Below are 19,193 nucleotides of genomic sequence, written 5' to 3' on the forward strand. Positions count from 1 at the left end.
GAGAGAGAGAGAGAGAGAGAGAGAGAGAGAGAGAGAGAGAGAGCAAAACACCACCATCTAAATTCTAATTAAGAGAAAAAGAAGCATAGCTAAAAAAAAGTACAGACTATGACCTCAACTTAATTAATTGAAAAAATATTTGGGAGGTATGCCAAGAATAAGGAAGTAGAATTGGAGACATCTACTGGAGACCCTGTCATGTTAAACATTAGCCAGTCAAGAGAGTGAATACCATGATGATAGAATATGCAATGCATACATCAGTCTAAAGAAGAAATATGCCTCCATTTCTTAGGAAGAAGAAAGGCTCTGGTATCAGTCAAGATGCCAATAACAGAATATGAATTAAACATGTCATAAACATGGGGAAGATTTATCACACAATTTAACTAACCCCAGGTTAATTCAGTGGTTCAGTAATGTTACCGAGTAACACTACTTTAATTGGTTACTTTAATTGGTTACTAACCTATTTCTGTGTTCAGAAAATAACCCACATCTAAAATGCCTCATTCACAAGAGGGAAAAGAATTTCTATATCACTGGCTCAGTGATGGCCTACTCTTTTAGATTAGGGAGTTGTCTATTCCTTCAGTCTTTTGCTGCTGATCCCTGAACAAAACCCAGGATCTATTAACCAGGAAAGGAAGGAAATAGCTTTTGTAAGACTTCAAGGGGATAGTCTATAAAAAAATTTACACACACCTGTAATTCTAGCTTCTCAGGAGACTGGGGCAAAAGGATTGTAATATTAATGCCCAGACTTTGCAATTTAGTGAGACACCTCATTTCAAAATAAAATATAAAAAGAGATGGAACTGTAGCTCAGTCATAGAGCAACCTGGATTCATACCCCAAACCACAAAATAATAAAATAAGATGGAAAAGAAGGGGTGGGGAGCTCACACAGCATCATCAGCATTTTACTTGAACATTTACTTGAATGTAGTAGTAATCTATTAAGAGCAACATGTACAATGTGCACAATGCACTTTGTGGCCAAATATAGTTTACTTTCTTTTAAATAGAAGAAAAACGAAAATGTTAAGTAAAATATTTTAATGTATGATATTAGTATACTCCTCATTATGCAATATGATAGTGAACTATAAATTCTATTTCTATAAAGTAAGGGGCTTATGAACATCATAATGCCAGCTAAGTGAACAGAGCATGTCTGGATAGGACATAGGAGGGGGGATGCACGCTAGGTGAAGGGAATAGCATAGCATCCTTCATAGAAGAAGCGAATCATCTATTCTCTTCACCCCATTTCACAGAAATGGATAGCCACACTCTCAAATTCCCAAGTGGATCTAGAATCATTATGTATGTGAGCAGACATCTGCGGTGAGCATGCTCTCATTAATTTCTTCCAAGCCAATTTCCAATTAAACTGGACATAATAAACAGATATTCCCAGAGGAGCCAATGGAAATAATTCAGCCACACACGTTTAACATTTTTTCCTTTCTATTTTCTTAGTGATAGATCAATATTTCCAAAAGATAGCTATGCCCTTTTGAAGGCTAACTCTGTGTTCCATAAATGCTGTGGCCTACACATGTGTGCAACAAACACACATAGGTTTTTGCTATTTGACACCTTTTCTAAGCTGGTATATTTGATAAGTGGCTATCTCTATATCTTTGCTGTCATGGTCCTTTATTGCCAGCTGGTTAGAAAAGAAGGAGGCAAAGGTCGATTTGCTTTTCCCCAGAAACAAATCTGTCACATCACTGATGTTCCACTTCAGTAGCCTTGTGGGACTGAGGAATGCCAGGCCTCCTCCTTCAGGGCACCTCCTACTCAAACATACCCACAACAGATTTTGTTCTAGATGAATTGAATCTGTCACCAGAAAGACAATCAAGGCTATAATGCCAGAAAGGAATTGAAGTCACAAAAAGCTTGTCCAGATATTTCCAACAATCAGGGTACTTTAAAAAAAAAAATTCTTATAATATATTTGTGTGCATCAAAGTTTTCTGGCCTTTGTAAATACAGGAGTCTTATTTTAGAGAGAAAAATGACAAAGTTGAGCCATCAGAAGAGTCAGAGCTTCTCTGACAGAAATAAGTGTGGTTCAAACATTAGTAAATACATAGGCTGTAATAAAAATATCTTTTTATAATAGACTTCCATACTCTCAGCTGTGACTTTCCATGGGAATTATTTCCAAAGCCAAGCTGCAGGGAAAGCATCAATTAATCTGCTGAATGAATTTTTGAATCTATTCTCAATTCTGAGACCCCCTCCTGGTGCTTGGTAATTACCCCAATATTTTCTGTACGCTTGTTTAAACGGCTTCCTCTTGGGCATCCTGTGAAGAAGGCCTCTCTCTCTGTTGATCTGAAAGGCAGCATGCCTTATCTCTCTGCTTCATTCCATCTGCGGCTTGTAGGGGGTCCCGCTAATCATTGTCATTGGAACATTGGATGAGCAGTCTGGGGACATAGATAGATGCAACACCAAAGGAGACCAGAGACTTTCCAACAGAGTGCTCATCTCGTAAATGCATCATCACTTGCAGATTCAAAGCAAGAGGCGAACTCCTTTAAAGTAAAGGCTTGCACCTTAATTATACAAATACAGTGATCAAAGTTATTAGCACTCTTTTCAAAGGCCCAGGGATTTAATATAATGGTGTTTTGTTACCTTTGACAGAAAATATTTGGTCTTTATGAAGAACAAAAGTGACAGGGAAAAACACAATGGGGGGAGAAATCAAGCAAGAGAAAAGGGAAAGTGGTTTTAAACAAAAATGCTATTTACAGAGACATGAAGTTTAAAAAGCAGGTGATGCAAAAGAAAGATAAAAGTTGTGAAGTGTTGGGCTGTGAAAGAACTTCAAAGTGTATTAAAATGTCACATTGATTTTTCTTACATCCTTAAGTAGCAAGTTTCAAAAGATAAATGTGATCCACAATTTATCCACACATGATTTATCTGCAGAGAAAATAAAGCACAGTGATATTTTTTTCATATCAGAGAATCCTCACACTGGAAATATTTATCCCTTACTTTTCTTAAATAAATATGACTTTCATACTTTTAGGGACATGACATGTATGAAGATTATTTTCTAAACACATTAGTTCAGAGATTTTTTGAAACTCTCTGTGGGGCATCTGTGGACAAAATATGCTCCTTTCCTTTGTGTTTTAACAAATGGATTGGTAAAATCTGATTCAAAACACTAACAAATATAATTTAAAGAATGAGTGATAAGTTTGTGGGGTTTTTTGACTGATAGTATTGAACAAAAGAAAATTAAGTAAAAGTTTAAGGAAAAATATGTCACTGTTTTTAATCTTAGGATACAAAACATCAGTTTAATAAATTTATCTTTTAGCTGAATCCCAATATTAAATGTGTTGAGACAGCTTCTCATTTATAATGACATTTACTTCTCAGATATTCACTTATAATATTACAAAAGTATTTTCTACTGCTTATTATCCAAGTATGATCTTTAGAAACACTCTATATTTAGTATGTTAGGAAAGCTTCTATCTATTGTATTTTAATGTAAATATATATATACCACAGTTCAAAATTTTACCCATAAAATGAGTACTCTTGAAATTCTGGAGGGCTTTACTTCATCATGTATCAGGAGAAGCCAGTCATAAAAATAGGATGGTATCTGAAGGCTAGGAAGAAATTTCAGTTGAGATTCAATGATCATATTAATGTCTAATTTGTCTCTTCTTATTCACTCTTGAGAATCCATGCTAGCTAGAAATAACCTCCACCCCTTCACCAAAATGTCTCCATGTTATCAACTTGATTTCTGCTGTTAAACCAATGGACAATTCTCAGTTCTCGTCTTGGTTGTCTTACTAGCAAGTAAGCAACATTTGTCATGGCTTCCGAAGACCCTCTCTCTGACTGCTTCCTGAACTCTAGGACATAATTTTCTCCCAGTTTTCACTCTATATCAATAACTATTTATCCTGAGTCATCTTGATTTTCTTGGTTTATCTGTATTCCCCTGATTTCTAATCATTTATGTGTCCTACTGCTCAACAATCAGATATTTTCTATTGACCTTGACTCCTTTATCGTTTCATAGTATTTAAGTACCCATCTATATACCTGTAACTGAGAAATTGTTTTTTTTTTTCTTCCTGAATATCTGTCTTGTATTGCAGGATCTTATATCCAATTTTTCATCTGATTTAGACCTTTTAAAGAATGATGAATATCAAAACATTATACCCCAAATAGAACTCCTGATCTTCTCCAAAGCATGTTTCTCCTAAGGTTCCCCAACTCCCATATATGGAGAACCTATTTTATTATTGCTGAAGCAAAAAACCTTGGATTCATCTGACTCCTCAATTTCTTTTACTCTGCATTCTGGATTGAGTGTGTAGCCAGCAGTTTGTTGTTAACACAGTAGCCAGAATGCTCCTTTTAAAACTCAAAGCAGACTAGATCACTCTTCTGCTCCAAACCACCAATTGTATCCCACATTGCACAAATGGGAAAGCTTCCTTCCAAAGTCTACAGAACACAAGATAGAAGGTTTATTACTACTTTATGGAATTAACTGCACTTACATTTGCTTATCAAACAACTGTCCCATGAGTCTCATGGGTCATGGCCTATATACCCTGGTGTTTCCCTTTTTGGAGCCTTCTTTCTTGATGGCTCAACCCTCACTCTTGCTTATTTATTTGTTTTTTTTTTAATATTTATTTTTTAATTGTAGCTGGACACAATACCTTTATTTTATTCATATATTTTTTGTGGGGTTTTTTTTTGTGATGCTGAAGATCCAACCCAGGGTCTCGCATGTGCAAGGTGAGAGCTCTACCGCTGAGCCACAACCCCAGCCCTTGCTTATTTATTTGTTCTGGTGGTATTGGAGATTGAACACAGGACCTCATACATACTAGGAGGGTACTCTATCACTGAGCTCTGCCACTGGCTTTAACAACCCCTACATTTCTTCTTGGCTTATTTCATTACTCTCTCCATCTTTTTGTTCATATATTAGCTAAATTCTTGTGAGTAGCTATGGGTCACTTTGGATAAAGTATCTTAAATTATCTGAACTTTGTGGTATATTTGTTTTCACTTATACAATAATGATAAAACCTTTTTTATAGGGCCATTGTGAGATTTAAATAAGATGTTCCAACAGCATTAATAAAAATAATGAGTTACATATAATAGCAAAGTCCATTAAAAAATCTAAAATAAAATGAATACCAGTACCACTTCACCTTCTAAAATGAGAAAAGAACATATTTATGTAGTCCCTCTGGAAATTAACCAATTAATGAAAGGTTAATAACAACCCAAATAGTCAAGATATTTGGTGAAAAAACAGAAAAATTTATGTGTATATAAAAGCAATAAAATAAGGAGGGCCCGAGAAAGAGGACTGAGGTGCCTTAGAAGAGTCCAGTACTATGCTACCATATAACTCAAATTAAAAATTTCATAACGTTTCAGAATCAATGCTATCTTGTAGAGTCATTTTCACTTTCATAAGCAATCACATTTGAGAAACAGGCATGTAGTTAATGACATAGACTTTTCTACTTCATTATATGGGCTCAGATCAACATTATTCTACTTATTAGTAGGGAAGCATAACATGGATTCATGTCAAGGAAATCATTCTAGTCCCCTAACTTCTAGTTACCTAACTTCTGTTTACCAAATACTCAGATTTATAAAGTGTGTTTTGTAAAAATTGATACCATTTTTTGATTAATACATGCAGTTTTCTGAGCATTAAATAATCAATGATGTAAACTTTCAACAGCAGTGCCTGGTTTAAAAGAAGTGACTAATGTATATTAGTTATTAGTTGCATTAATACAAAAGCAAATGTTTACTAGAGCCTTTCATAGAGAATCAAGCAACTTTGTGTTTCAAATCAAATGTAACTGGGTGGCATCTCCCAGAGATAAATGATGCCAGATATAAGTGTTTTGTATGGCTTCAGTGATCCCAACGTATCAAAATTACTGTTGAGAAGAGGATAAGAGGCTATCCTCCTGCCAGTCAGTTCTCTCTTTTCAGCAATTTCTCAAGGATGGACAAGGAGTCAGATGTAATCAAAAATATGCTGAGCTCATTGCATGGGGTGATCTAGTACCACAGGCAGCTCTGAACTCACATTTCTTGGGGGTTGGGGTAAGACTAAGAAATGTCAAAGAACTTGTGTTAGTTTGGAGTGCTCTAAAATTTAAAATTACTCTCTAGACCCATGGAGAAAATTGAAACTCTTAAGTATTACAGCTTCTTGGTGAGGCACTCAAATCTATCTGTCCTAATTTTCTGTCCTAATGATTTCTCAGGGTTAGTTTGCTTTCCACGAGCTTGCTCTTCTTAGAAGCAATCAAAATCATCTATTTTTGTCTTTACCAAATGTGGGGGCAATGTATAAATCAGCTGAGTCCTGAAGATACCACATTTTGCTTCTCAGAAGCTCACAACTAAATTTTGGTAAAAGTAGAAAAGGGAATGGCTGACATCTGTGGGTACAAGGAAATTTTTTTTTTAAGCAGGTCTAACATAGACACATTCTCTCTTCAGTAATCATGTTTGGAACAAATATGGATTTAAATAAGTTCAAGATTATATTTTATCTCTACTGTTATCTAAAATGCAAATTTTCTTTCACTTTTATTTCTTACCATGCTGATATTTTAATGTGTTCTCACTTTCTTTTATAGAGTCCTCAAATCTCTTACTAAAACTCGTGGCACTGGGTAGATGTGTGATTGTGTTTATAACATAATTGTAGAAGAGCAATGTGTTATCACCATTTTTACTTTCACATAAACTGCGTTCTGACTGAACTATACATATATAGATTTTGTCCTTTTATGGGTACTCTAGAAAAAAATTTCCTTCTTGTTAATTTTCATACCAATACTATTTATGAAATTTTGATTAAGTTTTACTATCTCAGATGACTTAAAAGTTATCATTCTCTCTATTGTGCAAATAAGGATCTCATAAAATGCTCTCTGGTCCATTCATAAATGCATATGATTAAGAGCTTGTAAGCAACAGACCCTTTCTTTCTCCTTAGAAGTTTGGAATTGGCTGCTTATAGTGAATCGAAGGAGAAAAAAGAGTGTTGCATTAAATTCATGTCCAAAGAATCTTTCTGAAATGTTTCTGAGAGGTAGTGGAATAGGCATAATTTGATCTTGATCACTCAACTTGCAAATGACTTTTATTATAGCTGAATAGATGTATAAAATAGAATATGTTGTTTAAGTTGTGTGGTTTTCTCTTTTTAAAATGTAAAATATTTCAAAAAATCCCTGAAAGTTTTCTGTGGAATGAGGGAATCTCTGTGATGATAGACCCAGCTAAAGATTACTTACAAACACATCATCACTTCCCACCAACACAGAAAGCCAAAGACTGTGGATTGTATAACCAGAAAAACTTTGTTGAATGAAATGAAGCTCAGTAAATTTAGATTGCAGGAAGACAGAGCATCTTGTGTTTCTGAATGAGAGATAAGAGGGCACATAATGCTTTCTTTCAGGGCTGCCATGTTGTTCTCTCCAGTCTACTTTGCAGCTCACCCTGAACAAATTTATAGCTTAAACAGTAATCACATGCATCAATCTCATCTCATTCTAACCTACCACCTTGTTTTCTGCTAACACTTATACAGATGCATTTGCTTTCATTTTCCCTTTGTTTTTATACAGTTTGGAGAAATACCCCAGTGAGAAAACTTTTTTCCTTAGATTAAGATATTATTTCTTCTAAAAGCTGGTTGAAAGATCACTATGGAATAGGAATATGATTCCATTTATTATTCATTCCCTAAACATTAGTCAATATCCTATATATAAGATGGTCTCCTGTGCATTTTTGAATATGGAAAGCTCTATAAGAACTTTTTATTTCTTTAAAAGTTTTAGCAGGATGATTAAAAAATAAATGATAGCTACTGATTTTCAGACCTCTCTGGGTTGGCCCATCAAAACGTGACTGTCTACTAAAATCAAACCAGAAGAACATTTTATCTTTCTTTCTCTGTTACAAATGAAGAATCTTGTTAGTTTGAGCTGCAAAATATCTGCTTAATCATTGCACCCTTTGAAACATACATATGGATATGTGTTTACACACACATGTTTACTTTATGTTGGTGGGACCTCAGGCATTGTCAATAGAATATTCCTGGTATTATTTAAATCCATTTTGAGAAATGAAATCGTACCTTGTCTCACATTCAGAAAGCCACATTACCAATCAGAATAGTTTATTTTCTTTCCGACTTCATGTATGGATAGGTTGAACTAAATATTAGACTTTGTCATCTTTTAATCATGATCCCTGAATTGCCAATGAATGTTTTGGAAATATACATTTAAGATTTATTTTTCTTTTTAAATTTTTAAAAATTTATTTATTTATTCTAATTTGTTATGTATGACAGCAGAACACATTTCAATTCATAATACACATATAGAGCACAATTTTTTATGTCTCTCGTTGTACACAAAGTAGAGGCACATCATTCCTGGCTTCATACATGTACTTGGGTAATAATATCAGTCTCATTCCACTGTCTTTCCTACCCCTCTGCCCCCTAGCTTCTGCTCCCTCCCCTTTGCATTATCTAAAATTCCTAGAGATTAGTGCTCTATCTGATGTGCATGTGGTAAAAATTTGTTCCAATTCTGTAGGCTTTCTATTCACTTCACTGATTGTTTCTTTTGCTGAGAAGAAGCTTTCTAGTTTGAATCCATCCCATTTATTGTTTCTTGACTTTATTTCTTGCACTATAGGAGTATTATTTACGGAAGTTGGGGCCTAATATGACATGATGAAGATTTGGGCCCACTTTTCTTCTATTAGGCACAGGGTCTCTGGTTTAATTCCTAGGTCTTTGATCCACTTTGAGTTGAGATTTGTGCATAGTGAGAGATAGGAGCTTAATTTCATTTTGTTGCATATGGATTTCCAGTTTTCCCATTTGTTAAAAAGGCTATCCTTTCTCTAATATATATTTTTGGTGCCTTAACTGTATTTATGTAGGTTTGTCTCTGTGTTCTCTACTCCACACCATTGATCTACAAGTCTATTTTGGTGCCAATGCCATGCTGAAACAAGACATGGATGCCCTATTTCACCACTTCTATTTAACATAGTTCTTGAAACTCTAGTCAGAGCAATTAGACAGAAAAAATAAATTAAAAGGATATGGAAAGGAAAAGAAGAACTCAAGTTATCACTACTTGATGATGGTACAATTCATTATCTAGAGGATCTGAAAAATTCCACCAGAAAACTTCTAGAACTAATAAATGAATTTAGCAAAGTAGAAGGGTATAAAATCAACACTTATAAATCAAAGGCATTTATGTAGATCAGTTACAAATCCTAAGAAAGAGAAACTAGGAAAACTACCCCATTTATAATAGCCTCAAAAAACATAAAATACTTAGGAATCAACAAAAGAGGTAAAAGACCTCTACAATTAAAATAACAGAATGCTAAAGCAAGAAATTTAAAAAGACCTTAGAAGATAGAAAAATCTCCCTTGTTCTTGGATAGGCAGAATTAATATCATCAAAATGACCATACTACCAAAAGCATTATATAGATTTAATGCAATTCTAATCAAAATCTCAATGACATTCCTCATACAAATAGAAAAAGCAGACATGAAATTCATCTGGAAAAATAAGAGACCCAGAATAGCTAAAGCAATCCTTAGCAAGAAGAGTGAAGCAGGTGGCATCACTATACTAGACCTTAACCTGTACTGCAGAGCAATAGTAGAGGTTCATTTTTGCAATGGATGTTTTTATCTCTGGAGTCTTTCTATCATATACAATACCAGTGCACAGTAAGCGAAACAATGGAAGTATAGATTTGCTGCATAGGATTCAGTTCTGACACTAGCTTCTGATTTGCAAATAACTTACTGTGAGATGTTAATTTTATTTTGTGCAGGTACAAAGATATTGCAATGAATTTCAATATTGTGTATTATTATACCACACCAATAAGATGTTTTGTTGAGAGAGAGAGAGACAGACAGACAGACACTTAGGAGCCCTATACAGACCAAGAGATGAAAAGGACAATTACTATACTCTCCCTTCCATAGACTCAGGACTTGGGAATGAAAGGTATCACTGATCATTCTCCCAAAGTTTAATTTAATCCCAAATGTTTCATATTTAAGAAAATGTCCTGCTGAAAAAGCAGAATAGTATTTGCATTTCTATAAATGTGGCAGCAATTATTACAAGAGCATTATGCAGATTGAACTTGAGGGGGGGGGGAGTCTGTACTTTATCTGAACAGAAGAAATTGAAAGTGTGCTCATGTGGAAACTTTTGATGAAAGGCCCTAATTCCTTAGATTCTCCTTTTATAGACTCTCAGGAAAGTTCACTTTAGGAAGCAGCATGCCAGTTGTACAGTGGTCGGTGGACCATGGCGAAACTAGAAACAATAGAAAAAGAGCTTGCAGTGCTGGAGAAACTTTAAAATAGCAAAGGGAGCAGATGATTTAAAGGCAGTTGTGTTAGTCAGCTTTTCATTACGACAATAAAATACCTGAAATAATCAAAATAAAAAGATAAAAGGTTATTTTGGCTCACAGATTTGGATGTTTCAGTCCATTGATAGTTGGCCTCATTGCTCTTGGGTCTGTGGCAAGACAACACATCATAGTGGGACCACATGATGAATTCATCCTATTCTCTCATAAATGGAAACAAAAATATTGGAGGACGGAATAGGGGAGGGATCCTAATATCATCTTCAAGGGTACAATCCTTGATTAGAAGACCTTCCACCAGGTCCCACTTCTTAAAGTTATCAACACCTCCCAATAGTGCCATAGTCTAGGAACAAAGCCATGTAACACATGCACATTTCCAGGACACTTATCCAAACCATAACAGTAAATAAAGGAATTACTTATTACACACGTCATCATTCACATTAGCTGACAATTCTAGCATGATATGGTTTTGAATAATCACTAATCATACAATAGGAGGTGAATGGTGCAGTCAAATTACATAACAGGAAAAGCAAGCTGATCACAATTGGCAAAATGCGTCAAGAATTTTGCAATGTATATCATTTTACCTGAATAAGTTAGGAAAAAATGAGACATTTTTGGCAAATTAGTATGTAATCAAACTTCTGCAAGTACTTTGAGAGAATGTATTTGTTATATATAATTGTTTCTATGTTAAAATTGCAACTGAAAGAAATTTTATGCATTGGGTTTTTTTGTGGTTGTTTTTGCTTGTTTGTTTTTTGTTTTGTTTTGTTTTGCTAATATTAAGGGATTTTCTTACCAAAAAAAAGTGAGAATTTTCTTCTTTTGAAAATGTTCCAGAATTCTTCTTCAAATTTTTGCTGCTTGATTTCATAATCTTTCTCTAAGCATTGTTACCCTATAATTGCCTTTAATACAATAATTGACCTTAAAATATAAACTAATAATAAGTTTATAATTTTATCTTTTTTTATGAAGCTAACACCTCTATGAACAAAATCCAGAACAACAACAACAACAACAACAAAAAACAAATAGAATGCAACCTCTATTTCAGAAGTCTCCCTCAAGCCTTTCCTGGTAACAACACTGATTCTCTTTAAAATAACCTCTTTCCTGAAGATTAGATTGTTCCCAAATGTTATTCAAATGGACATTGATATGTCTTATTTTGCAGCTGAATTCAGAATTATGAATGTGATATTACATTGCTGTTGCAGGTAGCTATCACTAGTTCCTTTTCATTTCTACGGAATCTCCATTTTAATACTACATGGTTTGTTCACTACAGAACTGTGAACAAAATTGTTTTCAATTTGAGATAATTTCAAATGACACTGGAAAGAACATTTGGAACATGTCTTCTGGTACACAAATGTAAATACTTCTCTTTAATTTGCACTCAGCAATGAGACTGGTAGTTATAGTGCACTCGTATGTTCATATTTAATGGAAAATGAAACTTTCAACAAAGTGGTTACAATGCCAGCTTGGAGTTTGTAGTGTTATCTTAAATCTGTTGCTGGATATATTGTGCCACATTTAGAAACGTGTGCCTGTTTCTCTTCAAATTTTGCTTCTACCTAATCATCTTTCTCTTCTTTGTCCCTCTGATGACTTACATTTTAGATTCTCTTACATGTTCTCTAAGCCTTGTTACCTCTATGATTGCTTTTAATACAATAACTGACCTTAAAATATAAACTAATAATAAGTTTATAATTTTATCTCTTTTTAATGAAGCTAACACCTCTATGAACAAAATCTAGAATAACAACAACAACAACAATTTTGCATTTTTTAAACGTCTTAATTTCTCTGTGCTTCAGTTTGGTTGTTTACATAGATTTATCTTTCAGATTTAAGTCCTAATTTGAGTGATCTCTAATAGATTGTTAAGTTAATATTGAGTTCCTAATTCTAGGTATTACATTAGTGTCATAGTTACATTCGAATGATTTTCCATAAATTTAATTTTGTATCATTTATTCTATGTTACCACAATTTATATATCTGCTTTTATTTTTTGTCCCTCCCTACCCCCCAGTTTGGGTAAAATAAAACCTGTGAAACTGTGAACCAAAATAAATCTTTTCTCCTAAAAGTTGTTTTTCTTGGGTATTTTGTCATAGCTATGGAAATTTGACCAACACAAGCAATGCATCCTCTCCTAGAAGCCGGAGGGATTTATTTTTATTATATACCCACAATTGATGGGTTGGGAAGGTGCATGTTTATTTTATCAGACAGTATAAGGCCATTTTCCATTTTCAAATTCTACATGCAACACATGATATGAGAGTCCCCAGTGGTTATACATCCTTAAAACATTTATTTTTAATGATTTTAAAGCATAACTATTAGTCTAGAAGAAGTATGGTCATATTTCATTGTTATTTTCAATTCCTTGATTAAGTATGATTTTGAACATCCTCCATGTGCTCATTTTCTTTTGTAGTGTTTGTTGAAGTCTTTTCATTGTAGAGTTGCTTTGTTCAACAACAAAAGATTTTTTTATATAGTCAAGATAAAAGTCCTCTGTCAGAAAATTTTACAAATATTTTCTCCCAATGTCTTATTTTTCCATTTAATTAATAGTATGTTTAATGAGATGAGTATTCAAATTTACTGAAGCCCAATTTGTGAATCTTTTTAAAAAACTGTGAGTACGTTAGCATTCTAAGAAACATTTGTCTACCACAATACTGAGATGATCTATTCCTATGTTTTCGTCTATAAGTGTGACACTTTTTGCTTTAATTTTTATTTTAATCTTTGGTTATTTTTTGTTTGTGGTTCATGATATAATAAACATATATGTTAAGTATATATTTTTCTTTTTTATTATTTCTATTTCTCCCCTAAGAATGAAAATCTCTAGATGCTCATTCACTATGACCTATTCTTTTCAGAGTTTTTCCATTATCTTGGCTTTTAAAGTAAACATTTCTTATTTAGTTCACAGTGTCTTAAGCTGACATTGCGGCTGGACTCAGCTGGGCATTTTTTTTTTATTTCCAGGAGCTCATTCAACATTTGCAGTCAACTGAGATTGGCTCAGTGTTGAGTGGTCCAGAATGGCCTCAGCTGGAATGACTGCTCTCTATTCCATGTAGTCTCCCGTTCTCCAGAGACAGATTTCATTCATCATTTCCCTTCTTCACTTACCTGTCTGCTTTACTTTTCTTTCTCACATAAAACTTCGAAAACCTAGAATTGTTCTTTTAAGTTATATGTGACAGTAGAATGTATTTTGACAAATCAAGCATACATGGAGTTTAACTTCCCATTTTTGTGTTTGTACATGATATGGAGTTATACTGGTTGTGTGTTCATATGTGAACATAGGAAAGTTATTTCCAGTTTATTCTACTGTTTTTTGTATCCCTATTCTTTCTCTTCATTCCCCATTGTCTAATCCAATGAACTTACACCCCTGCCTCCACCTCCCAAGGCTTTTTGTGAGTTAATATCTGCATGCCAGAGGGAACATTTGGCCTCTGGTTTTTTGGGATGGGTTTATTTCACTCAGCAATGATAGTCTCTAGGTCTATCCATTTACTGGCAAATGCCATAATTTCATTCTTCGTTATGGCTAAATAATATCCCATTTTGTGTATGTGTCATATTTTCTGTATTAATTCGTCTGTTGAAGGGCACCTAGGTTGGTGCCATAGCTTAGCTGATGTGAATTGAGCTGCCATAAATATTGATGTGGCCATATTATTGTAGTATGATATAAATCAGAGTTTTTTTTTTAACTCCAGCAGTTTTGCCACATTGAACATATGCCATATTGCCATAAGTGTCTGGTAAAGCTATCCAGTGTATTGTAGATTTAGCAGCATCCTTGCCTTTTGTTCATTGGATGCCAGCAGAACCCTCACCAGTTGTAACAATAAAAAACATATCATACATTTCCAAATACCCACCGTGTGGATCAGAAATTGCTCCCAGTTGAAAACTACTGTTCCAATTCTTCCATAGCAGCTTCAAATTCCCTTTTTGTTAATTCCAGAATAATGGGATAGATATCATGTTTCTTTATGAGGACAAACAATAATTATGAAGGGCAAACTATAATTATGAACAATGCATCATATAGACTCTTCTATTTTATGCTTTTGAGGAGTGTTTATTTTTATTTCATTACTGACTTAACACCTTACACAAGTGGAAATTTGTTTTTATGCTTCATTGATGTGGGCTTGTTTAGATTCTCCCTTATTTATAGAGGAATCTTTCAGTGCAGGGATATATTCCTTATGCCAAATGAATGGACTTTAGGTGCTTTCAAAGAATAGCTCCTCTACCTTGGCAGGGCTAAAACTTAGTACTAAGACTCCTATGAGATCGGCAGCAGCTAAAAATTCTGCTTATATTTTTTAGTATTCTATCTATTAATTTCCACTTGGTAACTTGGAAGTGTTTCCAACATATGCCTAGTTCTTTACTCAAAGATTTAAATGCATTTTTCCTAAATGTTTTTAGTCCCTGTGTTAGCCAGCTTTCTTTGAGGCTGTGACTAAAGGACCCCACCAAAACAATTGTAGAGAAGAAAACGTTTATTTGGAGGCTGATGCTTTCAGAGGTCTCAATCCATAGATATTAGGCTCCATTCCTCAGGGCTCAAGGTGAGGTAGAACATCATGTCAAAAGAATGTAGCAGAGGGAAGCAGCTCACATGGTGATCAGAAAGCAGAGACAGAGGTGTCCACTCTCCAGATAAAAAATATTCACCCCATAGCCACACTCCCAATGAACCACTTCCTCCAGCCACACTCAACCAGCCTCCAGTTACCACTCAGTTAATCCCATGAGGGATTAACTAACAGATCAGGTTAGGGCTATAATGCAATCATTACTCTGGCAAATCTTCATGCATTATGTCTCATTTGAGCTTTTGGGGGACACTTCACATTCAAACCATAATAGTCCCTGTATACTATACACTTTCTGGTATTTTCCCACGTTTAATTTTTCAGCTTCTTTTGTAGACCTAAACTATATCCTCTCACCTTTAAAGTTGATAAAAATCATAGACTTTTGTTCAAATATAATGCACTATATGCAAGAAGCTGTATCAATGTAAAACTAACAAGAACATACTCTAAGCTAAGTTTTGCCTTTTTTTTTCTTGTTGTTGAGATGGGAGTCCCATTATTTTTCCCAAGCTGGGTTCATACTCATGGGCTTAAGTGATCTTTCTACCTCAGCCTCTTGAATAGCTGAAACATAGGTATATAATAGCATGCCCAGTAAACAGGCTATATCTTAATTCCAAAATCAGTACCAGGATATTATCTCCAAAAATAATTCTGTCTTTGTTAAAATCACCGGTCCTAAATATATGTGAGTCTATGCTGATATTTTCTACTTTTTTCCTATTTATTTTTATCTTTAAGTCTGTGCTACACTGATTTGATTATTGTGCTTTATAAGTTTTGAAATCACCTACTACTAGTGGCTATGTGAAGCTAAATCTTTACCATACCATACCCTACCTGAAATAAGTTCAAATTAAAAAACATTCATGCAAGTTGTTTCGTAGATCCTGGGATATCAGACTCTTAAAACTCTATGATAGTTCCTGTTACTCCTCATTAAAATTAATTAAAATGTATAATTAATAACAAATGAATAGTAATAGAATAGTAATATCATTGAAATTTCTATTCCTTAGTGTATTTAAATCTTAGCTTCAGATCAACTAATTCCTTGCAAATGAAGAAAGTGAAAACATACAGGGATGAGCTTGAGCACACGGTGAATAAGTGGCAGAGTTGTGAATCAAATCTTGGCAGTTTATACTGGAACTAACTTCTCATGCACCTTTCTTATATTCATGAAAAAAATTTAAAGCTATACAAAAACATACAGAAGAAATAATTTTCACTCAACAAAGGTAATTGCTGTTTCTTGGGACCTATTTTTTTATGTACACAAGTAGTATGATACATTTTATAATACTTTATATTCCCAATAGCAATGAGAAAGGCTCTTGAATACGACAATAAATATTGGTGCATTCAGCCTAGCAATCTAAGTACAACATTCCATCAAGTGTTTTGTTTTGTTTTGTTTTAATCAAGGCTTTGTGAAGAAAATGAAAGGATGGTTTGGAAAATAACAGAATTTATATTCAATAATTACAACTACATAGTTATTAGTATTTATACTCACATAGAATAAATAGCAAAAGATTAAAAGGATAAAGGATAGTCTTTTTTTGTCGGGGGGGAATACTAGGGATTGAACTCAGGGGCACTGGACCACTGAGTCACATCCCTAGCCCTATTCTGTACCTTATTTAGAGACAGCATCTTACTGAGTTGTTTAGCGCCTTGCTGAAGCTAGCTTTGAACTTGCAATCCTACTGTCTCAAGCCTCCTGAGATGCTGGGATTACAGGCGTCTGCCACCCGGCCCGGAAAGGATATTCTTTATAAAGTTTTGTGTTTTTTTTTTTCCTTTTCTTTACTAAAGAAATTGATATAACACATAACCACCTAACCACTAGGATCTCTTCAAGTTCACTGTGCCTGTCATGAATTCTTACTCTTCTCTTTTACATTCCAGAGAGGGTTATACAATGCTTCCTCATTGTCTCCTTAAGCAAGGTGGGCATATTTGAACTCTCTCTTTAGGGATCAGTGTTCTGCTCCAACATTTCTACTTAGATGCTCAAACTAGAGTATGAGTACGAGGTCACGGGAAATTAATCTTTCTTCACACTTTGAACTAAATTTGGGTTGTTTCTTAGCAGTGACCAGGATATATTACTGTTGAGTCATTTTTTTCCCTAGTGATATGCTTGCAATAAAACCATAGATTTTGGTTCTGGCCTTGAACAGTAAAATTGAAATAATTTTTATTACATCTGTTCTTTGAATAATGATAATATTCTTCTCAGAAACTTTATTTTCCTAAATACAGTTCGCAGAGATATCAGTTAGGTATGGTGAAGGGAGGTAAGGCATGAAGTCTCAAGCTAATGGTGAAATGGCTTTGTGAAATGGAGCTCATATTTTGCTTGATTTTAATTTCTAGAACAAAATGTGATTCTTCCAGTATTTTAGAAACAAACCTTTGATTTATATTTTTTTCTAAATACACAAAGTTCCTATCATATACATACAATGTTTGATGTTCTATCATATTTTCTATGTTACCTTCTGTTGTATGTGGGGAAGCAGAATGTATATCCCCCCATTATTCACCACTGTTTCTAAACAATGTTACAGAATAACTCAACCCAACCCCATCTGACAAGGACAGTTAAATAATCAACTGTAATATGAAAAGAGTTCATTATCTGTTTTACTTGACATTTCTGTCTTATAGGAAGTTTAAAGACATTTTAATAAGAGACCTTCAAATTTTTAACTTTATTTCTCTAAAAAGCAGGAAATTTAAAGAATCAGAAAAGGACATCCTAATTTTTGAACAAATTACTCCCAACTCTATTAAAATTCCTGTGTGTTTTGATTTGTTCTGGATGATTGATGTGGGTTCTTCAATTATCTGTGTTCAAGATGAAAGCCAGGAAAGATAGATGTATTCTGGTTAGTGAATGTGCTCAAACAGACATTTAGTTTGTGTGAATCAGACAATAAAAGCATTTAACGTGTCCTCATTGGGGCTGATCATGCAATTTTAAACTCCTGCCTTCACATGTATAATTTGTAAATACAGAAAATTTGTTAGCCAAAATATAAGATAGTCTGTTTTCCACCACTATGTGTCTTACTGAAATCCTCTTATATAAATATTTTAAAAACAAGTTACAATACACGTTAAGTATCTTAAAAATGGAAATGAGAAATTATATACTTGGAGTTAGAGTATGAGAATTTGAATGAATCATTTGGGAAAACTTCCAACATTGCAACTTCTTAAGAGTGCTTTACTGTCATAATAGTAATGATGAGCTTAATTCCTCTGGGTGCATAAAAATCACATAAGGATGGTATTGTAATTTTAGATGAATGAAAGTATTGTGAAGGGGTGCAAATTGGTTCATGCATGCATATCCATAGCCCATGGGAGAAGAGATGAGCCTGCAGCAAAATCCTTCTTGAGATTATAATTTTCAGCTTATGAAGCTTGTATTCATGTAGCAGGGAGAGTGCACCTACCAGAAAAATCTTTTGTTAACCTTCTATTGCGACTTTGCCTCACACCAGCAAGCAGTGAGATGCAGTCGCTCACACAGCAAGTGCTTATCTTGGAATAGAAATTGAACATTCCCAAAGGGTGAGAAGATGGCTATTTGCACCTTTAAAATAGAATTGTAAGCCTGAGGCTGAAAACATAGCTTTATGTGATATAAATTTGACACATTGGGCCACCTCTGTCACTTTCAAACTCCTCCTCCTAAGACATTATCATGTTTAGTATTGTTACAGGCTTAAATATTCTTCCTATCTTTCTCAATAGTTTTTATTTTACTTCCTGCTTGATAAATGTTGGCTTTGGTATCTTTAACTGGCAGTTGGACATTTTCATTTAAAAGTTCATTAACTCAACTAGGAAGATCACAGTCTTTCTTAAACTGTTCATCCCTACAGATTTCACTTTTAGTATCAGTGGTAGCATCCTTTTACTTGTTAAGTAAATTCAAATCTTTAGAAATTATTTCAATTTCTTATCCCTCACCATAATTTA

Source organism: Marmota marmota, unplaced genomic scaffold (assembly GCF_001458135.2).
Source record: "Marmota marmota marmota unplaced genomic scaffold, marMar, whole genome shotgun sequence".
In the NCBI taxonomy this organism is placed as follows: domain Eukaryota; kingdom Metazoa; phylum Chordata; class Mammalia; order Rodentia; family Sciuridae; genus Marmota; species Marmota marmota.